This window comes from Panulirus ornatus, chromosome 15 (assembly GCF_036320965.1).
Source record: "Panulirus ornatus isolate Po-2019 chromosome 15, ASM3632096v1, whole genome shotgun sequence".
Lineage (NCBI taxonomy): Eukaryota > Metazoa > Arthropoda > Malacostraca > Decapoda > Palinuridae > Panulirus > Panulirus ornatus.
In genome coordinates, this window is record NC_092238.1 from 28,392,405 (window position 1) to 28,419,402 (window position 26,998).

Genomic DNA, 26,998 nt, shown 5'->3' on the forward strand with positions numbered 1-26,998 from the left:
GGTCCACACCCGTCCAAACTTTTGGAACATTAATTTGAACCAGATATTCTTCTCATACCGTCAACGGTGTGTGTGTGTGTGTGTGTGTGTGTATGTGTGTGTGTGTGTGTGTGTGTAAAGAGGACGCGTGCGCACGCGCGGGACAACCAACTACTAACCAACTTATAGGGCAATTTTCCAGAAACTTTTCCCGGGATCGCAAATGGACGCCGGGTGGTGGCGCCTGGATATCTTGAAATGACGATATCATCTTAACGGGAGGAGGAAATAAGGTCTTACAAGGCTATCACAATGGTGTAAGATAGCCCCGGTGATATCTTACGAGGATAACACGACGGTGGGAGGAAGGTAACGAAGATCTTACATATCCTAAGCTGGTGGTGGTGGTGGTGGAGGAGGTGCAGAGATAAGCGTATCATCTCGTAGGATCTCACAGTATTGGAGATAAGCTATCGCAAGATATCAACGCACCGTTGGAGGGATGTTTCTCCCATTGTGGGAGATGCTGTCTGGTAGGATAACATATCGCTGGTGTGGGTGTGTGGTGTGGGGGATGGTGTGGTGTGTGGGGGGATGGTGTGGTGTGTGGGGGATGGTGTGGTGTGTGGGGGATGGTGTGGTGTGGGGGGATGGTGTGGTAGGAGTGTGTGTGGGGGATGGTGTGGTGTGGTGGGGGATGGTGTGGTGTGGTGGGGGATGGTGTGGTGTGGTGGGGGATGGTGTGGTGTGTGGGGGATGGTGTGGTGGGGGATGGTGTGGTGTGGTGGGGGATGGTGTGGTGTGGTGGGGGATGGTGTGGTGTGTGGGGGATGGTGTGGTGTGTGGGGGATGGTGTGGTGTGGTGGGGGATGATGTGGTGTGTGGGAGATGGTGTGGTGTGTGGGGGATGGTGTGGTGTGTGGGGGATGGTGTGGTGTGGTGGGGGATGGTGTGGTGTGTGGGAGATGGTGTGGTGTGTGGGGGATGGTGTGGTGTGTGGGGGATGGTGTGGTGTGTGGGGGGGTGTGGGGGGATGGTGTGGTGTGTGGGGGGATGGTGTGGTGTGGTGGGGGATGGTGTGGTGTGGTGGGGGATGGTGTGGTGTGTGGGAGATGGTGTGGTGTGTGGGGGATGGGGTGGTGTGTGGGATGGTGTGGTGTGGGGGATGGTGTGGTGTGTGGGGGATGGTGTGGTGTGTGGGGATGGTGTGGTGTGTGGGGGATGGTGTGGTGTGTGGGGATGGTGTGGTGTGTGGGGATGGTGTGGTGTGGGGATGGTGTGGTGTGTGGGGGATGGTGTGGTGTGTGGGGATGGTGTGGTGTGTGGGGGATGGTGTGGTGTGTGGGATGGTGTGGTGTGGGGGATGGTGTGGTGTGTGGGGGATGGTGTGGTGTGTGGGGGATGGTGTGGTGTGTGGGGATGGTGTGGTGTGTGGGGATGGTGTGGTGTGTGGGGGATGGTGTGGTGTGTGGGATGGTGTGGTGTGGGGGATGGTGTGGTGTGTGGGGGATGGTGTGGTGTGTGGGGGATGGTGTGGTGTGTGGGGATGGTGTGGTGTGGTGGGGATGGTGTGGTGTGTGGGGGATGGTGTGGTGTGTGGGGGATGGTGTGGTGTGGTGGGGGATGGCGTGGTGTGGTGGGGGATGGTGTGGTGTGGTGGGGGATGGTGTGGTGTGGTGGGGGATGGTGTGGTGTGTGGGGGATGGTGTGGTGTGTGGGGGATGGTGTGGTGTGGTGGGGGATGGTGTGGTGTGGTGGGGGATGGTGTGGTGTGTGGGATGGGTGTGGTGTGTGGGGGATGGTGTGGTGTGGTGGGGGATGGCGTGGTGTGTGGGGGATGGTGTGGTGTGTGGGGGATGGTGTGGTGTGGTGGGGGATGGTGTGGTGTGGTGGGGGATGGTGTGGTGTGTGGGATGGGTGTGGTGTGTGGGGGATGGTGTGGTGTTGTGGGGGGATGGTGTGGTGTGTGGGGGATGGTGTGGTGTGTGGGGGATGGTGTGGTGTGTGGTGTGTGGTGTGGTAGTGGTAGTGGTGCCATCTGACAGGATATCGCGTCCATGAAGATAAGGTCTCTACGGCTCTCACCGCGGTAGAGAGAGAGAGAGAGAGAGAGAGAGAGAGAGAGAGAGAGAGAGAGAGAGAGAGAGAGAGAGAGAGAGAGAGAGAGAGAAAGTGTGGGGGGGGGGTAGTTGGTGTGGTAGTGGAGGGGGGGGGGGGAAGGAGGGGGCTTGTACCACATCGTCGTTCCTGGTGGGGGCGCCGACGCCAGGTGGGAGGGGGGTGGTGGGGGGTGGTGAGAGGGGGGGGGAGGAAGGGAGGGAGGGAAGTTCGAAATCTCTGGCTGGTAATGGAATCGACGACCAGAAGTTTTGGGTTACGAGATCTTCATCATACTGCCAGATATACCTCTCTCTCTCTCTCTCTCTCTCTCTCTCTCTCTCTCTCTCTCTCTCTCTCTAGTTTGTCGTCACTCGCGTCTCACGGGTCAGCTGCTTGAACCTGGGCCTAGGTCAGAGGTCATATGTTCTGACCAATCTTACCACTATCTTACACCCAGGCTGAACCTCTCTATCTTGCGTCCTGGCTTATCCTTATCTTATGATCAGGATTATCTTTATCCTACGTCCTGGTTCATCCCTAATCTAAACCTTGGCTTATCCCTATCTTAAACCCTCCCTGGCTTAACCTCTGTCTTGCGTCCTGGCTTATCTCTGTATTATGACCTGGATTATCTTTATTTTACGTCCTGCCTTATCCCTATCTTAAACCATGGATTATCTTTATTTTACGTCCTGCCTTATCCCTATCTTAAACCATGGATTATCTTTATTTTACGTCCTGGCTTATCCCTATCTTAAACCATGGATTATCTTTATTTTACGTCCTGGCTTATCTCTATCACATGACCTGGTTTACCTCAAAATTTCCGCCCTGGCTTATATCTTACCATCTATCTTAGCTGAGGTTTTTCAAAATGCCACAAAATGAGCCAACCTTTCACCTATCTTAATCTAATCCTTATTCGCTCTTGTCCCCAAAGTTTAGAACCTTTTAACTTAAGTCTTTCCTAAATCTCCCCTACGCCTTCCCCAGGTCACCTTGCCTCTTAACTTTATCAATCACACTTTCGCTTTCCTCTGTCTTACACGATCATTCACACTGTGCGATTGCCTTGGTTCAACCCAGCCTATCTGATCTTCGTCTTAACATAGTCTTGCTGTGATTTGAAATCCCCATGTCTCACTCACCTTTAGCTCCTGACCTGGGGAGAACTCTAAGACTTGCTCAAAGTCTCTCTCTCTCTGTCTCTCTCTCTCTCTCTCTCTCTCTCTCTCTCTCTCTCTCTCTCTCTCTCTCTCTCTCTCTCTCTACGCAGTGAGAGCTACGCATCAGCTCTAACCTCGGGGGCAGCATTTCGTGGTGGGGTACTGTTAGTGGAAGGGTAAGCAGCAATCCACTATTCCTCCTCCACTCCATCCCCTAACCCTCCACCACGCCACTCCCCCCTAATCCCCCCACACTCTATACACACTCCCAAACCCACCTGTTCTTTCCCCCTTCTTACCCTTCTGTATTGTCCCTTGGATCATCTCAACACATCGCATTCCGATCGTGTCCCTCGGGGGGCTGGTGATGTGATGCCCACCCAACCTGCTCAAGAGTTGAGGTCTAGTGGCAGCCCTCTCAAGAACAGCTCCACCTTCGGCGATGGAACCTCCCTCCGCCAACGACAACAGCACCTCCTCCTCCTCCTCCTCCTCCTTCTCCTCCAACAACAACAGCACCTCCTCCTCCTCCTCCTCCAACCAACACCAGCACCACTAACAACAATATCCTGTGAAGAATGGCCCTTTCTTCATCACTCGCAATCATATATCGACCCCGTGACACCACCAACACCACCACCGACGCCGCCACCACCACCTTCCCGCTAACCTTCTGAACCTCATATTTCCTCACCTTCCTCAGCGTTTTGCTCAGTCGCCCACAACAGTATCTTTGTCAGCTATTACAAACCGTTTCATCTTCAGGGCCGACCTGGACTTTTAAAGCTTCAGAGACTAGAGCTGAAGCTTTATTAAGGATCTGCCTTCAACCTACGGAGACCAAACTTTAAGTTTCTGAGACTAGACTTCAACCTTTTGGGACCGGACTCCAAGTTCAGGGACCTGAGTTCATGCTTCAGGAGCCGTACTTCAAGCTTCAAGCACTTCAAGTTTCAGGTGTCTGATTTCAAAGATTCAGGAACCACACACCAAGCTTCAGAAGCGAGACTTTCAATCCTCGGAGATCGAACTATAAAGCTTCAGGGCCCAAACTTCACGCTTCAGGACCAGAACTTCACGTTTCAGCGGCCAGACCTAAGCGCATCACCGTGTTCGAGGCTGGCCTCACCAGGGCTGACGGACTCATTAGCCTAACAAGCTAGAGTCAGGAACAACAGACAATTAGGCCACCTCTCCAGGAAGCTCTTGAGGACTCCTGTAACAGGAGGCTCTTGAGGACTTCTTCTTCAGCAGGAGGCTCTTGAGGATCCTTCCTACAGCAGGAGGCTCTTGAGGATCCTTCCTACAGCAGGAGGCTCTTGAGGATCCTTCCTCAACAGGAGGCTCTTGAGGACTCCTTCTTCAGCAGGAGGCTCTTGAGGATCCTTCCTTCAGCAGGAGGCTCTTAAGGACCCTTGCTTCAGCAGGAGACTCTAGAGGACCCTTCCTTCAGCAGGAGGCTCTTGAGGCCTCCCCCTGTAGCAAAAGGCTCTTAAGGACTCCTCCTTTAGCAAAAGGCTCTTGAGGACTCCTCCTGTAGCAAAAGGCTGTTGAAGGAAAGGTTCCTTGAACTCTAAGCAAGCCTCTTTATTGCCCTCCTCTGGACCTTCTCTATCAGCTCTCTGTGCTTCTTTAGGTTCGGTGACCAAACTTCTTTAAGAAGGACAATCTAATCTTGGCCTAATGTTGGGCGCGAACGACTTGGTGATCATTTCCTCGTCCATAATCATGAACGTAGATCGAATATCTTTGCCAACAGTCAGTTGGTTTCCGTGACTATTGTAAAGTGAGTGTCTGGCGACCGGTATGATGACAGCGTCGATTCTAGCGAAGTGTTAAGGGAACATGTCGACTCCCACGTCCCTCTCAACACGGGACGATGTCGACTCCCACGTCCCTCTCAACACAGGACGATGTCGACTCCCACGTCCCTCTCAACACAAGACGATGTCGACTCCCACGTCCCTCTCAACACAGGACGATGTCGACTCCCACGTCCCTCTCAACACAGGACGATGTCGACCCCCACGTCCCTCTCAACACAGGACGATGTCGACTCCCACGTCCCTCTCAACACGGGACGATGTGGACTCCCACGTCCCTCTCAACACAAGACGATGTCGACTCCCACGTCCCTCTCAACACAAGACGATGTCGACTCCCACGTCCCTCTCAACACAGGACGATGTCGACTCCCACGTTCCTCTCAACACAAGACGATGTCGACCCCCACGTCCCTCTCAACACAGGACGATGTCGACTTCCACGTCCCTCTGAACACAGGACGATGTCGACCCCCACGTCCCTCTCAACACAGGACGATGTCGACTTCCACGTCCCTCTCAAAACAGGACGATGTCGACTTCCACGTCCCTCTCAACACAGGACGATGTCGACTCCCACGTCCCTCTCAACACAAGACGATGTCGACTCCCATGTGCCTCTCAAGACAGTTTCCTGCAGCTTATTACCAGTTAGATGATATTCATACTGAAGCCTTCTTTCATTATGACCCATTTCTCATTACTGTCCATTTACTCGACCCGAGTTTCATCAACCATGTATCAGGCCAACTGTGTAGTCTGTCGAGGCCCCCTTGTGTGTGTGTGTGTGTGTGTGTGTGTGTGTGTGTGTGTGTGTGTGTGTGTGCGGGGCCACGAGCACCTACTCAACCTCGACTCTGGTATTCATTCCATGCAAATTGCTCACATCAATTTTAACACTGCAGAGAAAAATGCTTACTGGCACTTTGGCCTCTCCTCTCAACCCCCCATCCCACCCCACACCATGATCTACGGCCGGATATATATATATATATATATATATATATATATATATATATATATATATATATATATATATATATATATATATATACCGTCCAACATTTTCAAGGGGCAGTCTAACGGGGATGTGTGTGTAATTACCTACTTGTACTTTACGGGGAGGGCTTTCTATACACTCTTGGACACGTCTCTTGAACCTTCCATACTCCCACACACCCTCTTAACCTTATGTATGTATGACGTCTGCAGTAACCAAGTCCTCGGTCATTGTATTCCAGCTTACTAAAGGCAAGGATTCCTCCAGTTCCCGAGGGCGAGATGTCCTCTAGCTCTGTCTTGACCATTCCTACCGCTACTGACGCCTCTGAACACAGTGCTGGTGGTTCCTACTTACTCCTACGGGCACGAAGGTACGACCCCTGGGCATGACGGTACGACCCTTAAGCCCGATACGTTTAAAAGCCGCTGTAGATAATAAATCTCAAAGCTCTTAGGTTGCTTAAGTTGGCCGGGAAAGCTAAGCGCCATCTCTCTTTTCTAGCCTTAGAAATATATTTCCTGCACACGTAACACAGTGACGCGAAACAAGACGTGAATGAATCACAAGCAGCAGTTCCCCCACACCATTTCGACGTTCCTCAAGTCAGGGAGTCACTTTTGAGAACCTCTCAGACCAGCTCGACGTCCCCTTCGTCAGTCACCTTTGAGAACGATGGTCATTTTTAAAGTCGTCGGAGCCAAACACTACATCTGTGATTCATAACGGATCGGGTCGCGTCAGCTGAAGGCATTCAACCGGCCCTTCGGCCACAGACGCAGCTGCTGTGGACAGACGAGGAGAGATCAAAGGAAGTCACCCTCAAAGAACCGTTTACAACGGCCTCCCCGCGGCGGTAAGCTGCTTCGGCCAATTTGTATACAGAGGCGGAGATGTTGGGCGGCTGTCAATACCCGTGCTTCCTCAAGAGCGAGGAGGCTCCAGCGAAACTGTTATTCAGGAATTGGTATTTCAGAACAGATCCAGATGAATACACCATTTTCTTGTCCCTTTTACGGAGGAATTTCCGAAGCACACGTAGTAATAGTGGGCTCCGGTGACCCTCCCTCCCCTGAGGTGCTGCGAACACGAAGGGTATGGGCTGTGTAAACAAGCTGGTCGTCAGGGGATTTCACGATAGGAGGCGAGCGATCCTGTGACAAAAGCCAAGCGGATCCGATGCCACGAAATGGTAGGTTCTGATCCTGTAGTGACAGCAGATGAGACACGGAAATATGTCCTCAACTAATTTCTTTTGAAGACCATAGCATACAAGAGGAGGCACTGGAATGAATATATATATATATATATATATATATATATATATATATATATATATATATATATATATATGGAAGCGGAAGTGGATCATAGGGTGGGGGAGGGGGCGAAAATTTTGGGAGCCTTGAAAAATGTGTGGAAGTCGAGAACATTATCTCGGAAAGCAAAAATGGGTATGTTTGAAGGGATAGTGGTTCCAACAATGTTGTATGGTTGCGAGGCGTGGGCTATGGATAGAGTTGTGCGCAGGAGGATGGATGTGCTGGAAATGAGATGTTTGAGGACAATGTGTGGTGTGAGGTGGTTTGATCGAGTAAGTAACGTAAGGGTAAGAGAGATGTGTGGAAATAAAAAGAGCGTGGTTGAGAGAGCAGAAGAGGGTGTTTTGAAATGGTTTGGGCACATGGAGAGAATGAGTGAGGAAAGATTGACCAAGAGGATATATGTGTCGGAGGTGGAGGGAACGAGGAGAAGAGGGAGACCAAATTGGAGGTGGAAAGATGGAGTGAAAAGGATTTTGTGTGATCGGGGCCTGAACATGCAGGAGGGTGAAAGGAGGGCAAGGAATAGAGTGAATTGGAGCGATGTGGTATACAGGGGTTGACGTGCTGTCAGTGGATTGAATCAAGGCATGTGAAGCGTCCGGGGTAAACCATGGAAAGCTGTGTAGGTATGTATATTTGCGTGTGTGGACGTGTGTATGTACATGTGTATGGGGGGGTTGGGCCATTTCTTTCGTCTGTTTCCTTGCGCTACCTCGCAACCGCGGGAGACAGCGACGAGGTATAAAAAAAAAATATATATATATATATATATATATATATATATATATATATATATATATATATATATTACTCCTAGATAGATTGAGGAAAAGATGCAGAGTCATCCTTCAAAGTCTCCTACTCTTTTAATTAATCAAAGATACGCAGGTGTGGGGGCACACACACACACACACACACACACCTCATCTACGTCGCCAGCGTTCAATGTCTTTACTCCGCCTTTGTGATCACTTCGAGCGAGCTTCCGCGCACACATATAGACCCTTGGGCAGATACATATTCACGGATACATAGGATACTTATCCTTGGCGGATATGGGTCACGGGAGACAGTTCTAAATGTCTCTCACAGGCCCGCTGGGGGGCGGAACGCCCCTCGCCCCCATCACCCAGTTTCCCCCCCAGTAGCGCCATGCCCTTCCCACATACTTGAGTTCACATCCCAGAGTCGATCCTACGAGACCGAATCCCTGAGCCGTGGTGTCCCACAACAGCTCTCTCTCTCTCTCTCTTCTCTCTCTCTCTCTCTCTCTCTCTCTCTCTCTCTCTCTCTCTCTCTCTCTCTCTCTCTCCCAGCAGAGGCCCAGGTTCCATAACATCGTATGCTTCCCAGTCTTCGCTGCCCTTCTCCTGTGTGACTAAGAACTAGTACGTAACTAAGACCTTGTACCTAGTCTTACCCTAGTACCTATGCCCTAGTACCTAACCAAATCCTAGTACCTAGCCTCACCCTAGTACCTAGCCTCTCTCTAGCACCTATGCCCTGGTACCTAACCAAACCCTAGTACTTACCCTCACCCTAGTACCTACCCCCCACCCTAGCACCTAGTCTCACCCTAGTACCTAACCTAACACCAGCACCTTACCTAACACTAGTTCCTTGTGAAGCCCCTAGTACCTGGTACCCATTCAAACCCTAGCAGCTGACTAGTGTCCGTAAGCCTGCGCTACACCAGGCCGTTGTTGTAGTACGTCCTGGAAAATAAACATCCTGTGGTTTGTTCAGGCTCGGACGGATTTTGTTATTCCCAGGACGCTGGCGGCAACCGACCCCCCCCCCCCCCCCCAACCACCCTTCCCTTCCGTCGTGCCGTCCGAAATGGTAGGATGGAAAAGGGATTTGACTCATATCTTTTCCATGAAGCTTTTTCGAGCATGAAAGGAAGAGCAGCAATGAGTGCGTTGGTTAGGGGGGAGTGTGTGTGTGTGTCGTCCGGCAAGTGCGTTAGTGTGACGAGTGGGTCGGCCTCCTGTGTGTTACAGTGAGGAGGGAGCGTTCTGTGTCCGTGTCAGAAAAGAGTGCGTTGGCAAGTGCGTTAGTGTGAGGGAAATATGTGTTCGCAAGTGCGTTAGTGAGAGGAAGGAAAGTCTGTTTAGCAGGCGTGTTAGTGCGAAGAAAAATTGTGCCGACGAGTATGTTAGTGTAAGTAAAGAGTGCGTTGGAGAAAAATATGACCAGAATACACATATTCGCCATTTCTCGTGTTAGCGAGGTAGCGTCAAGAACAGAGGACATGAGCTTTAGATGGAAGATTGTCACTTGGCCCCCTTCTCTGTTCCTTCTTTTGGAAAATTAAGAATGAGAGGGAGGGGAGAACTTCCAGAACCCCGCTCCCATCCCTTTAAATCGCCTTCTACGACACGCAGGGAATACGTGGGAAGTATTCTTTCTCCCCTATATATATATATATATATATATATATATATATATATATATATATATATATATATACTATTAATAATACTAATACTAATAATGATGATCATAATAATAATCCTTGATCATACAACACATTTCGTCAAAACAACAGCAGCATATCTTATCTCGCAAAAGAAAATGTGAAACGAACTTAAAAATGGCAAAGACACGAGTCTTTAACACCATGAAAAATATACAATGAATATCCAAAGTCTTCGCGGGGGTGAAAGACACTGTGGAAAATTAGCGTTGCGTCTTACCTTCTACGTCAGGCGAGGTGGCCAGGGCTCAGGGTCGTGTGAAAGCCTTACGTCTCTCTAAACCCCCCTCAGGTCCTAGGTCCAGCCCTGAGCTCTCTGTAAGGGCGGAGGAGATGGTGAGAGAAGGTGAGGGACAGGAACTGTTCTTGTATATTAAGCATCCACTTAAACACGATCTGATAATACCCACATGATTCTCGATCGTTCTGTCACACACACACACACACACACACACACACACACACACACACACAGGCTACACATCTACACACAAGCTACATGAAGGACCACATGAAGAAAGCGCCACACTAATCATTTTCTGAGATGGAAGTCTTAAAAGTACAGCAATCTATCACTGTGCCCTACCTACGTACACGTCAATACGAATGGCAATCAGAACACACAAAACTTGTCATCTGCTCATCTACTCTACCCTACCTTGACGTGGCATACGTACGGCACCCATGTATAACATGAAGAGGGGGAACACTGTTATGACAAAATTTATAAATGAAATGACATTTTTCTGTAAGCAGAACCCACGAACTTGCACCGCTCCTCCGCCCAAGGAGTTGCGAAAGGATCATCGCATCATGGACAGTGAAAAGGGGTCTTCACTGGCGTACCTTCCCATTCGCCGTCCAAATACCCTGGCTCTCATCAGTTTCCCAAAGTCTTCTTTCTGTCTCTCTTTCTCTTTGCTCGTCGCCCATTCTCTCTTTCATCATCTTGAATCTCACGGTGTTATCGCCCTGACCTTCAGTGCGGCTCCCACAAGGCGAGGAGGTCCACTGGCGACATCCTCCCTTATCTTGACAATGTCTGGTCAATATCTCAGAGAGACTCTGAGCCAAGCTCTGTTGTCGTCCTTGATATAACAAATGCTCTGGATAGGGTTGTGGCCTCGGGCTCTTGTCTGCAAACTTCCCATTTTGACTTTCCCCCTCCCTCCCTTCCCCTTTGCATTCTTGACCTCTAGCCACCGTAGGCGACTCTCAGTACTCCATCCTGTCTACAAACCTCCTCCTCAGTTCAATCGACCAGTTCCCTTCTCCAACAGACACCCAAAAGCATTCCCAACGCTGATCATTCAAAACTCCATTCATGCCAAGTCCTCTTTATCTTCTTTTGCTCGACTCAAGTTCCATCTCCTTACAATATGCCTTTACGATCTCAGATTTGGACAGGATTTCCAGCTGTGGAAGACGCAACCTAAGGTCCCTAGATCTCTCCATATATTTTCGTAATTTGTCTTTCTATAAAACTTCTCACAACCTTTTCCTCATCTTGGCCATCGACGTGACCCACTCCCCCCACCGTTCAACACGATCGATATTAATAGTACCACAGTATCACTACATGTACTAGGTTTATCTTGGGAGAACCCGGCATTACACACACATTGCCAAGTCTGTTTCCAAATGACATGGAGCCTTGTCCACACACTGGAAATCCTTCTCTTCTGAAGAGTTGCTCCGATCATTTATAAGACTGTTGTGTCTTTGTGTGAGGCGTTGATGTCTTGGGGTCTTTTACTTCGACATATTAAATTACTTAAGGGAGTCCAAAACCATCCGATTTATCAACCCTGCCGGTCTGAGCTCATGACTTAACGACCCATTTGCCTTAAGCTAAAAGTGTTGGTTCTCTTTCCCCAATTGCATAGTTATTACTCTGGTTTCAGCTCCCGAGAACTGGCTGCTTGATTGTCCCCGCCATCAGCAAGAGAACATACACCTTTGACGAGCCACAACGTCACATGACTACCGTGTGGTCGTTGGTAACTGAGGTACAGTCCGTTGTGATCTTTGTCTCTTTCCTTAAACAGCTAAACTTTTGAATGCTCCACCCACTCATGTCTTTTCCCCCCCTTCTCACTACTACGAGCTGACAGGCTTTCCACATCCTCAAAAACGCTTCGATTTTTGTTTTGTTTTGTTTTTGTTTCCCCCCTCCTCCGTCTTTATTTTTCTCTATCTCTATCAGCACTTTTCATATTCCATTAAAGACTTTACCTCGGTGAGAACGTTTATCCTTGACGAGAGCCATCGCCATAACCAAAAATATCGAACAAAAACCCTCAGGACTCGTTTGAATGAACCAGTACCGAACCACCTGCCTCGCACTGCTTCGGCGAGGCTCGTTCCGGGACCTCGGGGTCTTCAGACGTGTGTCCTGGGACTCTTGTCCACGGCTGTACTACGTGTGAGTATGAATAACCTATTTGTACTCTGCGGGTAGGGAGTTCTACACTCTCTGATCCCCTAAGTCTTAAAACCTTTTCCACACATTATTAAAAATCTCGAGTACCCATTACCTTTAAGCTTGGATTCCCGGCAAATCTGAGGCAAACTTGAAGCTTTAGCTCCGTCAGGGAGATAAACAAAAGCTTTAACTTCATAAACAGACGAGGTAACGCATTTACGTTCAATAAGAGAGTAAACTATTTTTGTGGTTTGCTTTCCATTCCTGGTAAACTATTTCCTGAGTATCGTCGGTTGGTATACTTTAAGGTTTACATTCAAACATCAGGGTAGACTAAAGCCTGAGCTTCATCAACGCTTGAAGTTAAGCTTGAATTTGTCAGGAGGTAAACTTTCATCTGAATTCACAAGAAGTAAACTTCAAGACTGAGACCCACTGTCCCGTAAACTTCACATCTCTTACGAAGAAGTAAACCTTAAGTCAGAGTTACGTCGGGAGGTAAACTTTAAGCTGCAATCCCATCAGCTGATAAGTTTTAAGCTGGGGGTCTTCTCAGCAGGTAAACTTTAAGCTTTTAGTCCCCTCAGCAGATAAACTTAAAGCTTCAATCCCAGCAACAGGTAAACTTTAAGCTGAGGTCCAATCAGGTGATGAACTTTAAGCTTAAGTCTCATAGGCAGGTAAGGTTAAAGCTGTAGCCTTATCAACAGACAAACTTTAAACATGTCCCATCCATGAAAATAATAATAATAATAATAATAATAATAATAATAATAATAATAATAATAACAATAATGATAATAATAATAATAATAAGCTTTAACCCTACCACCAGGTAAAGCTGGTATGTTAGGAGCGTGGAGTGAATTAAGAGGGGCTCTCCCTTGAGAGAGAGAGAGAGAGAGAGAGAGAGAGAGAGAGAGAGAGAGAGAGAGAGAGAGAGAGAGAGAGAGAGAGAGAGAGAGAGAGAGAGAGAGAGTCCCTTCACCTTTTGTAATAACAATTTCTCGCTTCAGCGTGTCGGGTGTGTGTGTGTGTGTGTGTGTGTGTGTGTGTGTGTGTGGTTCGCTTCAATCCAAGTAGCTAATCTCTTGGAAAATATCGTCACGAACCTTTACAAAAGAGGGGGACATTATGTTTGCCGGTGCTCATCCAGCGAGAGGAGTGGGGAAGAGAGGCGGATGTTTTGGGAGAAGTTGAGTGAGTGCGCCTGAACAATTCTGATGCGAGGGAATGGGTAATGGTGATGGGTGATTTGAATACAAGAGGAAGTGATGTGACAGCTGAGGGGATAACTTGGGGAAAGGGAAGGGGAGAGGAGGAGAAGGAGGTACCTAATGAAAATGATGAACAGCTTGTGGAACTATGTGCCTAGGTACGAGAGGGAAAAGGGACCAGTGGTCGGGAACACCTGATTTAAAACAACATTGTAGGTGTACGTAGGGGGTGAGGGGAAACACCTGGTTTAAAACAACATTGTAGGTGTACGTAGGGGGTGAGGGGAGACGAAGGAGGGGGAGGAGGTGGGTTAAAGGTAAGTGGAGATTATTGGATTATGTTCTACGTGGCGGGCGTGCTGAAGAGGGAAATCTTGGGAGTAAATATGCCAGGTGGGGCAGCTGGTGGGATGGCTGATCACGGAGTCGTGGTGGAAGTGATGGCAAAAGACGGGCAGAGGCACTGGGAGCAGAGGGAATGACTGGTAGAGGCATTAGGAACAGAGGGAATGACTGGTAGAGGCATTAGGAACAGAGGGAATGACTGGTGGAGGCACTAAAAACAGAGGGAATGACTGGTAGAGGCACTGGGAGCAGAGGGAATGACTGGTAGAGGCACTAGGAACAGAGGGAATGACTGGTAGAGGCACTGGGAACAGAGGGAATGACTAGTAGAGGCACAAGGAACAGAGGGAATGACACGGGTGGGAAGAGGAAGGTGGAACAGAGGCTTGTGTGAGGAGATACACGGATGAACTTGATGAAGAATGACAAGACGAGGGTAAGCAAAACTAGGAGGAGTGGGCGAGGCATGGGAGCTGCCTTTATCAAGAGAGTAAAGCGTGTGTGCATAGCCTAGTACATAGCGTTCTCCAGCTCCCACACAAATGGTAGCGGTTCGAATCTGATTGCCATGAGGGCATTATCTGATTTATATATATATATATATATATATATATATATATATATATATATATATATATATATATATATATATATATATATATATATACATGAGAATGTATTGTGCTTCTTTTCATGTTCAAAAATATAAGATGTTTGAGTTCCCCCCCTCTCTCTCTCTCGCTCACACTTTCTCTGTCTGTCTGTCTGTCTGTCTCTCTCTCTCTCTCTCTCTCTCTCTCTCTCTCTCTCTCTCTCTCTCTCTCTCTGGCGTCACCCCAGCCACGCCAACAGTACCCCCTCCCCCCCCCCCTCTGACATCATCCCAGAAAGCCTCCCCAAATATCATATCGAGGCGCTGCTCTCCTTCCTCCATGAATATCTTATGACCGTTCCCTCCCTCCCTCTCTTTCCCACCTTGCAGAGAACCTGTTACGGTGCCAGCGTCACACAGGGGTCACAAGGTACCTTCCTCACCTTGTTACGGTGCCAGCGTCACACAGGGGTCACATGGTACTTTCCTGAACGTGTTACGGTGCCAGCGTCACACAGGGGTCACATGGTACTTTCTTCAACGTGTTACGGTACCAGCGTCACACAGGGGTCACAAGAGGTACTTTCCTCAACGTGTTACGGTGCCAGCGTCACACAGGGGTCACAAGAGGTACTTTCCTCAACGTGTTACGGTACCAGCGTCACACAGGGTCATAAGATACCTTCCTCACCTTGCTACGGTGCCAGCGTCACACAGGGGTCACAAGAGGTACTTTCCTCAACGCGTTACGGTACCAGCGTCACACCACCATAACACGTTACCTAACATTTATCCGACCTACCACAGGAGCTCCAGATCTTTATTGATCTATCTATCTATCTACCTCTCTATCTATCTATCTACCTCTCTATCTATCTATCTATCTATCTACCTCTCTATCTATCTATCTACCTATCTATCTATCTTCCTATCTATCTATCTATCTATCTATCTATCTATCTATCTATCTATCTACCTCTCTATCTATCTATCAACCTATCTATCTATCTTTCTATCTATCTATCTATCTATCTACCTCTATCTATCTATCTACCTATCTATCTATCTTTCTATCTATCTATCTATCTATCTATCTATCCCCCTCCCTCCCTCCCTCTGGTGATAAGGATTTAGAAAAATAAATTCTAAAATGGACAGAACCTTTTTAACTTTCAAGAGATGATGAAGACAATATTAGATTCTCCCCAATGATCATATTTGCATATATCTTTATTTTATGTCAAGTGGGGAGCCTTCCTGTCCCTAAAAACAAAAAAATAAAAAAAGAAAAAATGGTTAAAGTAAATTATGGAGACGGTGTGTAAAAAGAATAAAAAAGTAAATGGGTCAAGAGGAATTCTTTATGCTTGAGAAGGTGTGTGATGTGAACAGAATTTTTAGTGTGAAACAAAAATGGAAAGAAAACATTTGTTTGTGTAATGGGACACACACACACACACACACACACACACACACACACACACACACACACACACGTAGGGCGACTGTACAACTAGGTAATCATACACTCACAAAACAAGGCAGAAACTGACTGGTCATACAAAGATGGAAAAAAAAAGAAAACGAAACACCGTCAGGTGTATTTCTGTGTCTTATCTGGTGTATACAGGGGAGGAAATGAGGCAGACCACTCGCTGGCACACAGAGAACAGGTACACAAACACCAACAGACAAACAAACACATCTAGAGAGGTGGGGGATGAGGTAGGGGGGAGGGGGGTTGGGGAGGGGGATGGGGAGGGGGATGGGGAGAGGGGGTGGCTGGGGGAGGAGAGAGGAGGAAGAGAGGCGTATCCAGCAATCGATGGGACACAATCCACAAGACTTGGGATACTGCCAAAGGTAAAGGGGGCAATACCCCCTACCTTCCCCTGGGACTGTGGGACATATCCCCCGTCTCCCCTGGGACCGTGGGAGACGCTCTCATCTCCCCTGGGACCGTGGGAGACACTTTCGTCTCCCCTGGGGCCGTGGGAGACACTCTCGTCTCCCCTGGGACCGTGGGAGACACTCTCGTCTCCCCTGGGACCGTGGGAGACGCTCTCATCTCCCCTGGGACCGTGGGAGACACTCTCATCTCCCCTGGGACCCTGGGAGACACTCTCATCTCCCCTGGGACCGTGGGAGACATTCTCGTCTCCCCTGGGACGGTGGGAGACACTCTCATCTCCCCTGGGACCGTGGGAGACGCTCTCATCTCCCCTGGGACCGTGGAAGACACTCTCATCTCCCCTGGGACCGTGGGAGACATTCTCGTCTCCCCTGGGACGGTGGGAGACGCTCTCGTCTCCCCTGGGAACGTGGGAGACGCTCTCGTCTCCCCTGGCATTGCGGGAGACGTCCATATCTCCCACCTCCTCCATCAATGTTGATCACCACACCTTCCCCACCACTGTTGGAGACAACCATGCCTCCTCCACCACCGTCATTCCTCCAACTTCGACGTCACATCCTCTCCATCCCTCTAACTGTGACGTCACCACTTCTCTGCCCGCTCTCTATCCTTCTATCCGTGACGTCACCACCGCTACATTGCTCCCTCTATCCCTGTTCTCGTCTATCCCCTTCCTCTATCCTCAGCCACATCCACCCGCCAACCTCATCCATGCCTTCTGCGCCTTATTACATGACAGCATCTCTATCAACCAAAGGGGAAACGGAAGGGAGGGTAAAATCCACCGAAATCTCGACGTAAAGAATATTCATATTTGATAATTTCATCTAACATTCGTAACAGAGTTGGTCATACTTACGAAAACCACCGGGAAACCAGTTCGTCCTATCGAAGAAGAAGAAAAAAAAGTAGTCAAAATATTGCATTTAAGATGCCTTGCGTCAACAACAGGAAATTTGAATATTCATGAATATTCATTTATGGGGGGGAGGGGGGGAGTGTAGGTAGGTAGGTGGGGGGTGTGGATGTGTGTCTGTGGACTTCAGGGTGGATGAGTCCTTTCTGTCAGACTGGCGATGTGAGGGAGAGAGAGAGAGAGAGAGAGAGAGAGAGAGAGAGAGAGAGAGAGAGAGAGAGAGAGAGAGAGAGAGAGAGAGAGAGAGAGAGAGAGAGCCGTGTCACGGGTGGAGCTAATTGTGATGTCAGATTGGCGAAGTCCGGCCAGAGAAGTCAGATTGGGGGGAGGGGGGGAGAGGGGGGGAGAGAGGGGGGGTTAGGGCTAAAGTTAAGGTGGTGACGTCACAGTGTATCTGACCGTACTACACCTAGCGGTACTACACCTAGCCGTACTACACCTAGCCGTACTACACCTAGCCGTACTACACCTAGCCGTACTACATCTAGCCGTACTACACCTAGCCAGCAAAATCATCACCTCCACTCACAAATCCACTACAGCATAATTCCCTACTTCCTCACTCCTCGCCTTTCCACCCACCTCCCATCTTCGCCATAATCCACTTCGACCCATTTTCTATACAATACTCAGTGACTCACATGGCCAAAACACGCCCATAAAATTGCACGGCGTGTGAGCTGCGGTATATCATACAACGGCCTTAAAACTCTCCACCACGAGAGAGAGAGAGAGAGAGAGAGAGAGAGAGAGAGAGAGAGAGAGAGAGAGAGAGAGAGAGAGGAGTCAGGAGTGACTCGACCACAACATACAATTCTTCAAGCAAGTCTGATGTGAAATGAACAGAGAACAGTTCTTCGAGAGACGCCAGGAAATATTCCAGGTACAGAAGCGGAAATATTCCAGGTACAGTAGTGGAAATATTCCAGGTACAGCAGTGGAAATATACAAGGCACAGCAGCTGGAATATTCAAGGTACAGCAGCGGGAATATTCGAGGCATAGTTGCGTGAAATTCCGAGGTCAGTGGCGGCCATTATCAATATTCCATAAGACAGAGAAACCCATCAATTGGCTCGACTGGTCACACATCACCGGGACACAAATGGAGGCCAACGCAATTGATGGCTAAATTCTGTTAAATAAGGTGGTGTCTGAAGGTGGCGGCAGACGCAGGTGTAGTAGAGAATGTGGTAGTGGTGGTGTGGTAGTGGTGGTGGCTGTGGTAGTGATTGGGGAGGAGTGGATAATTTGGTTATAGTGGATGGTAGTGGTGAAGTTGATGGTGGTGGTGATAGTGGTGGATGTGGTGGAGAACGGTAAGGGTGGTGGCTGTGGTGGTGGAGAGTGGTGGTGGTAGTGGTTACTGAGGTAGGTGGTGGTGGCTGTGGTGGAGGGAAGTGGGAACGAACGGACCAACAGCAAACGACCTCTTACCAAAGACCAAAAAACCACACAACATCAACCCAGCCTGACCCAGTTTCCCGTCCCGAACACCTGAAGCACTCCTCTGTGACCTCAAGCCCGGATCCCAGTTCGAACCCAGGGTCTCAAGAGTGTGTTAGAGTAAAGCAGACCATTCATCCACTCCTGCAGCTTTCCCCCCTCTCCCACTGTCGCTAGGCACTAGGAAGTAGGGGGAGGTGTATAGGGTGAGGGTCTGGGAAGGGGAGGGACGTGCAGAAGGAGGGCGTCTGGGGAGGAGAGGGACGTGCAGAGGGTGAGGGATTTTGGGAGGGGGAGGACCGTCCATGGCGTCGAGGGACTAATAGTATCCTGAGGACACCAAGTGTCCCATCCCACGCTCCGTTTACACTCTCGCTCCGTCCCGAGACACTTGGTCCCCGGACGACACCTCCTCCACCCTCCAGGCCTGGAGGGTGGAGTGGGTGGATGTGGGGCACGAGTGTGTGGTATGTGTCCATACCAAAGCCGAGAGGCGAGAGTGTACACAAGCTGGATTATCCGGTATTACCGCTTAAGCCTTTGGTGTGGGAGGCTCGTGACGGGAGAGGAGGAGGAGGAGGAAGAGGTGGCTGGTGGTAGGTGAGGGAGGTTCACAGGGTGTGAGTGGACGGGGAAGGAGGAGGAGGTGGGTGGGTGGGACTCGGAGAGAGGGGGGTGTAAAGTGTTCTTTCTGAAGGAATATATAAGACGATTGGCCTCGTCTGCGATGAATGGTAGACCCACCTGAAGCTCACCACTGGCTTCTCTTTAGAGATAGATGAATTAGCTCTCTCTCTCTCTCTCTCTCTCTCTCTCTCTCTCTCTCTCTCTCTCTCTCTAGGTTCAACATTCTTATTTCACTTGGCGAAACGGACGACGACGGACGAAATGATAAAAGAAAAAAAACCCATTCTGGTGCAGTTACCGCCAGCGGCTCAGAGAGAGAGAGAGAGAGAGAGAGAGAGAGAGAGAGAGAGAGAGAGAGAGAGAGAGAGAGAGAGAGAGAGCGAAGAGTTAGAGCGCCACAACTTCCTCCGGCAGCTATTTTCTTGTAGACTGCGGACAGAACACTTCCTCCATGACAAACAAAGCTACACAAAGCCACACACACACACACACACACACACACACACACCAGCCTCCCAGACCTGCTAGACATTCGACTGTGACATGATATTACGTAAACCGTATCGCCATTTTCGTCGGTTTCGACGTTATTGTCTTCACCAGCCCCTCCTGAAGGCGTCGACGGCGACGGGCGCCCCTCGAGGCGTCGACCACTTATGGGCCTTCATTCAGCGTGAGGGCGGCGTTCTCAACGCGATCGAAACGCATTGTTCAAAAACCAAGAGGTAGAAAATACGGGCGTTACATCTCCTTCTATTGTTATTAAGAGGGGATGAACACGGCATGACGGGAGAAGACGGGTTCTCAGGATACAGGAATTTCAACAAAATAAAGATATATTTCTCTTTTTCTATATAGCGAACGCATGACTCGGGTGTAACGTCATAAAGACGGTTTACTTGGAGCACGTCGGAACGCTTATGGAGTAAGGAGATAGGGGAGAAAGAACACTTCCCAAGTATTCCCTGCGTGTCGTAGAAGGCGACTAAAAGGGGAGGGAGCGGGGGATGCTGGAAATCCTCTCCCCCTCACCTCTCGTTTTTAAGCGCTTACGTACGACGCCCCATCGCACAATGTTGTAAACCTTGAACTCAGCGGGCATGACCCCTCCCTTATGAAGACCACACGACCACACCCAAAGTTCAAATCGTCGTTTTGCTCAAGAGGAAAATTAATGTATTCACGGATCGCTTCGTTGTGCTCAGGGTCGCACCGTCGCGTGATCCAAGAGGTTGTGGAATTTACACCGCGACGAAATGGGCGGATGGAGGAGGCAACGTCCTGATGCCAAGGAAATGGGCGGAAGAAGGAGGTAACGTCCTGATGCCCAGGAAATTGGCGGAAGAAGGAGGCAACGTCCTGATGCCCAGGAAATGGGCGGAAGAAGGAGGCAACGTCCTGATGCCCAGGAAATCAGGAAGGTCGGCAGATCATGTAATGGATCCCATCATGACCTGATGGTTCGTTGGCCCAGCCGTCCACGACTGCATGACTAATCACCTCCGACGCTAATGGCCAAGTGATGACCAGACAAAGCCTCACCGACCAATCAGTTGGCTGCTCTTGATAACGTTCATCCAGCTGACTAATGGCTGTGACGTTTCCTCGTTAGCGCGCGGGAAGTATTCGTTTTCCGAAGCTCCGGAGCTTCGAAAAAGCGCACCTACTGAGCTCGAATCTGGTTCATGGGTACCGACACAAGTCCAATACTGAGAGTTGCCCCATCCTGGGCTGGCCTCCGCGCCCGGCTGCCCCCAGGGTGGCTTTGTCTGTCGCCCACTGGTGGAGACAGGTGGAGAGACAGTGGTGGAGGAGTGAGGGTGACGAGGATGGGGGAAGGGGGCAGAGAAAAAAAAAATAGCGTTGTTGGAGAATGAACGAGAAAAGTATCAGAATTTGGGAGCCAATGAATGTGGTGGATGGATACGAAGATGACAAGATTGCAGTAGAGAATAAAACATACGGAGAAAGACGAGGAGAGTTGACTGGAATGGAGAGCTGGAGAAATGGGCGATGATACGTTGTGGTGATGGAGACTGATGGAGGCAGGGGAAGTGGAGGGTCATTGGTGATGGAGTGTGAGGGAGGGTAGACCCGTAGAGATAATACTGTGGACCAAGTATGCTTGAGCTGATGGACCACAAAGACGAGGCTCCTCTGAGGTGTAGGAGGGTTCCAGACGTAATGGTGGTGGTATGGGGTTGGTAACAATGTAAAGTAGTAGTGGTGGTGGTGGTGGTGGTGGTGGAGGGTGGTGATCATGGATAGTGTGGTTTTCAGTGTTGGAGGACGACACTGTTGGGTGGTGGTGGTGGTGGTGGAGGGGACGGGGAGGGGAGGGGAAGATGTGGAGGTTGGTGAGCGTGGTGGCGAAGAGTGGAGGAGAAATGAGGAGGGTAGTGCAGTGCAGTGGTCTTGTAGGTGGGGGAGTGCAAGAGACATCCTGGGGGACAAGACCCCCGTACAACTCTCCTACCTCCACCTTCACCCTCATGACGCAAGTCTAAACTTTTCTAAATGTACTACTTAAACCGTCTACCATTTCGGTGCCTTAAGCGTTACTACAGCATACTTAAAACTGCTCTCCATTCCCAGGTCTTAGACCTTACTACAACTTACTTAAATGTGCTTAAAACATTACTACAACTTACTTAAATGTGCTTAGGACATTACTCCAACTTCCTTAAATTGTCGCCACCTCAGGGTCTTTAAACTTATTTCAACTTGCTTAAACTGTGTGCCATTACTGTGCCTCCGGTCTATGAAACTTAAATGATGGGGAAACATTAACCCGAGTCTCTGGTGGGAATATGAAGAGAAGTTTCAAGGAAAGTCAGGTGAGTGGCAACGCCTGACGAGGAAGAGTAGTGAACAAGAGAGAACGCAGGAGGAGAGTCAGGGAGAGTGGACACATCTCAGGGAGAGACAGGGGTTAGAAAGAACGTTAGAGGTGGAATCAGGGAGTGTGGAGACCTCTAAGGGAGATTACCGAATAAGATAACACACTAGAGGAGGGTCAAGGAGAGCCGAGATGTCTGAGGTAAAGACAGGAGGTCGAGGAAACAGTGTAGGAGGGTCAAGGAGAGCCGAGATGTCTGAGGTAAAGACAGGAGGTCGAGAGAACAGTGTAGAGTCGTAAGTTTAAGGAAGGTCTGGAAAGAAAAACCTGAATGGACAAGACGACTCAGAGGGGAGGCTTTAAGGGCTGTGGAAATCTAAACATATATCAAGACTTAAACCTAAGAAGGAGGGAAGACTTGGGAGGACTTAAAAAAAAACTGAAGGATGCAGCCACGAAGGAGTGGTAAATCTTCTTAAGAATGTAAATTTCCCCCTCCCCCCCTCTTCTTCTTCCCAGCACTCAGCCTGCGTTGCTCTCCGCATGACGAATTTCTGGGGAAAGGGAAATTCCCATTGTACATCGGTGGCAGCATTCATTTCCTAGTGGTGGAATTTCAGTCTCGGAATTTGAGTCTCACGCACAAAAGGTAGAATTATTATGGGGTAATGCCAGTGACAGACTGGTACGACACCCCAGCCAGAAGAGTTAAGAATGGGTACCTCTGTTCATCTCCACAAGCAGTATTTTCTGTCTAGGGAAGTATCCATTTCTCTTATTCGTCTGAAAGTCGACAGTTAGGCTGGCCATGTTACGAGCCCTTACACGTCGCACAAGGTGACCAGCTGGTGAGGACCACCAAGCACTGTGGTCGCGTCTGAGGAAATGTTATAACCTAAAGCGACCATACATCGTGAACGTCTTGTGACCAGACATGAATATTCTATTACGGCGACGTAATTGAGTGACTCCCACACACACGTATACACCGTATCACGTCATATTACCGGGTGACAGGATCGGTATGTAAGGCGAGCAACAGGCAGAATGGAGCCACTACCTCCGCACCTCTAAACTCCAGGAGTCGAACTCAGAACTCAAGCTCTCCAGGAGTCGAACTCAGAACTCAAGGTCTCCTGGAGTCGAACTCACAACCCAAGCTCTCCCGGAGTCGAACTCGGACGCGAGGGCGTTGTATAATCGAACTCAGGCCCTTTGGGTTGTGTGAGGGACTATATGTATATATACTGCTTACCCTCCCCTCTCTCTATTTCTCTCCCTACCCGCTCCCCTTCCTCCTCCCCTCACCACACACACACACACACACACACACACACACACAGCATCTCCGGCATCCCAATAACCCCGGTGGTCGATAATGGAGGAGGGACTTCATTGGTGGCCTCGCAGTCAAGTGCATTGTGCCATCCCTACAGGGATATCCCGGGAAGCGGGGGAGAGGGGATGGGGTGGAGATGGGATGGGGGACCGCTGTTCCCTCGCAGTGGAACTTCGTCTTATGGGTTAAACATCTGGATATACAACGACACAAACACTGCGCAGAATCAAGTCATATTCTGGATGAAACTGAAAGTGTGTCGTTCATTCCTCTACCCATGGAGTTCGACCTGACCCGCTACAGCAACGAGGCTGTTCGACGTTTCCCCGGGGTCGACGACGAGCAAGAGCGACAGGCCTTCTGTCGTTCCCCGTCGCACACGTCCACGACAGCATGTCGTTCAGTGGAGTCTTTACCCCCTTTTTTTTTGCGACTTTTTCATTTTCGTCTGTAAGGAGGTCGTACCTGGGAGGGGAAAGACCACAGAAGACCTGATGGTCCGGCGACGAGGTGCTGCGTCTCCCCCAGCAGGACCAATAACAAGTGTCTTGTACTATTCTCTGACGTATGTAGATGGAGGCTGGTTAGTGAGGCAGAGGTGGGAAGGAGGGAGGAGAGGTGTGGGTATCTGGTGTTTCAGAGAGAGAGAGAGAGAGAGAGAGAGAGAGAGAGAGAGAGAGAGAGAGAGAGAGAGAGGTGGCGGTGGAGAGGGGTCGTCTTTGTGCATGTTCTTGTACGTTGATATATTCCCGCCGTTCTGCTGTCTGGGGAGGAGAGCGTGAAGACATGAATTTTCATCACTGTCTCTTGGGAGGAGGAGGAGGAGGAGGAGGAGGAGGAGGAGCAGGAGGAGGAGGGAGGAAGGCAAGACGAGGGTGCGTTGGAAACGACGACGCTCTTGAGTGTGTTTCTGAGCCTCAGCCAGCGTTGAGTCTGGCAGCGACGGTGAACCTTACAGCGTCCTTTAAAACCTCCTGCGTTGCTGAACGCGTGGCAGCGTTCAAACCCACGACGCTGCCGTGCGCGGCTCCACGCAAGACGCATCTACAACGGGGTCCCAGTTGTTCCCGAACGGGTCCCAGGTGTCCCCGAACGGGAGTCAGGTGTCCCCGAACGGGTCCCAGGTGTCCCCGAACGGGGTCCCAGGTGTCCCCGAACGGGTCCCAGTTGTCCCAGAGCCTTTTCCCATATTGCTTACCGCCAAACCTGGTTCTCTCTCTCTCTCTCTCTCTCTCTCTCTCTCTCTCTCTCTCTCTCTCTCTCTCTCTCTCTCTCTCTCCCACCCCATCCCACCAACGTACCATATCTGGACCTCTCCCACGTACCACCACGGGCGGTACGTGTAGCCTTCTTCGGCTGGATCCATCGGCTTTTCAATGGATTGGCGGACGCTAAAAACACCCCCACCCTGGCGATCCTTCGCTTGAGAGAACTGGATCTCAACATGTCACGTAACCTGGTCAAAATGGGTCCAGACTTCAGGCGTCCTCATCAAGGGGGCACACAAAGTGTGGATTCCGTTTTCTACGGTTGTCTGTTACCCTTTTTCTGATATTCCCTCCATGTGTGGCGTCTATTTCTAACGTTTTCTATTTCATTCTCTTTCTATGGTATTTTTCAGGTGGATTTCATCTATTTTCTATTTTCTGTTATCTTCTATTCCGATTCTTGAATGTGGATACTACATCTATTTCATTCTATCTCTGTTCTATTTTCATGTGTAGTCTATTCTGATTCTATTTATTGCTCTGTCTTTTTTTCTGTCTAGTCTACTTTTCGTATGGATTCCACTGTTATGATCTAACAGTGTGGTGTAAGAGGATCCTCCTCCTTTACTATCACCTTCAAATTCTTTGTCTCAGTTATGGCTAAGGCCCGTCAAAGCGTCACACCCACCAGTCGTGTTTACTCTGTGTTATCTGCGAGGGAATAACTAACTAGCTCACTAATAACTAGCTCACTAACTAACTACTAATTAACTAGCTAACTAAGTAGCTAACTAGGTAACTTGCTAACTAACTAGCTAACTAACTAACTAGATAACTTGCCAACTAACTAGCTAGCTAACTAGCTAACTGATTAACTAACTAGCTAACTAAGTAACTTGCTAAGTAACTTGCTAACTAACTAACTAACTAACTAACTAGATAACTTGCCAACTAACTAACTAGCTAACAAAGTACCTAACTAGGTAATTTGCTAACTAGCTAACTAACTAACTAACTAGATAACTTGCTAACTAACAAACTAGCTAACTAGCTAAGTAACTAATTAACTAACTAACTAGCTAACTAACTAACAGGTTGATTAGCTTCTACAAACAGACAGACACACAGACTGACAGATAGACAGACTAAGAATACTTACCTGTTTACACTGTGCAAGCAAGGAGTTCTAGACTCGTGTGTGTGTGTGTGTGTGTGTGTGTGTGTGTGTGCGCGCGCGCGAAAAACGGTAAACATCCCTCTGCGTAAATGATGACGCTCTTCGCAAAAGATAATAGGCTATATCTTTTCCTACCCGAAGCTCGCTACCTGAAAAAAATCACTTTTAAAACATTATCGTAAATTGATTCGACCGATTTACTCCCAAAGGCAATAAGGGTATTCAATAAATGAATATGAAATGATACATCACCCGTCGCTCATCATGTTGTCGTTTTACTGTAAAACACAAGAGCCAAGTTGTCGCTCTGCGTAAAATATCTATAAATATGTAGAACATCAAAATATGTAAAATGTCTGAATATATGAAAGATCATGAATAGAGTTCCAGTATTTTACATTCAGTATTGAACACACACACACACCCACACACACACACACACACACACACACATATATATATATATATATATATATATATATAGATAGATAGATAGATAGATAGATAATTTGGTAAAGGGTCATTTTGTCACGCACTACAGACCTCATCCAGGCCAGGCCTCGACTTATACATAAAAAGGGTTAGAGTGAAGACTCGATTAAAAGAGCGAGATCAGTTAAGAAACGTCTGGAGGGGGATCAAACGGTTCATCAGACCTATAGTTCGAAGCCTCGGAGTCGGTGGGGCAAACCCACTTTTGGCAGATTGGGTTCGTGGTGGGGAAAGGAGGGTGTCCGTCTCGAACACGAGTGAGGTGGTTCATGATGCGTACCGGATCATCAAGGATGAAACACATGAGGTCCTCAACTCCCAGTATTTGTATGGATCAACCACTCCTCGTGGTGCACATACATACATACATACATACATACATACATACATACATGTATATACATATACACACACATACATACACATATTACCTTTAAGAAAATGCATTCGAAGTGACTGCACAAGTGAACCAGCAAACCACCGACCACTTCCTACATTCAGCTTCTACAATACCTTGCGGGCAAGCTACGCCAACCCACATACCAGAGTCGACCACAGATCTCATAACGAAAGTCAATTTGATCTTTTC

General features: G+C 49.0%; 1 protein-coding gene across 1 annotated transcript in view; it reads right to left on the reverse strand.

Moving 5' to 3' along the window:
• The window catches only part of LOC139753804 (dual 3',5'-cyclic-AMP and -GMP phosphodiesterase 11A-like), a 362,719-nt gene that overhangs the window by 317,458 nt on the left and 18,263 nt on the right, over positions 1 to 26,998 (reverse strand). Inside the window, exon 2 of the mRNA XM_071670684.1 lies at positions 10,093 to 10,188. The gene's annotated coding sequence lies outside the window, so the exon portion shown is untranslated. The remainder of the gene's footprint in view (positions 1 to 10,092; positions 10,189 to 26,998) is intronic.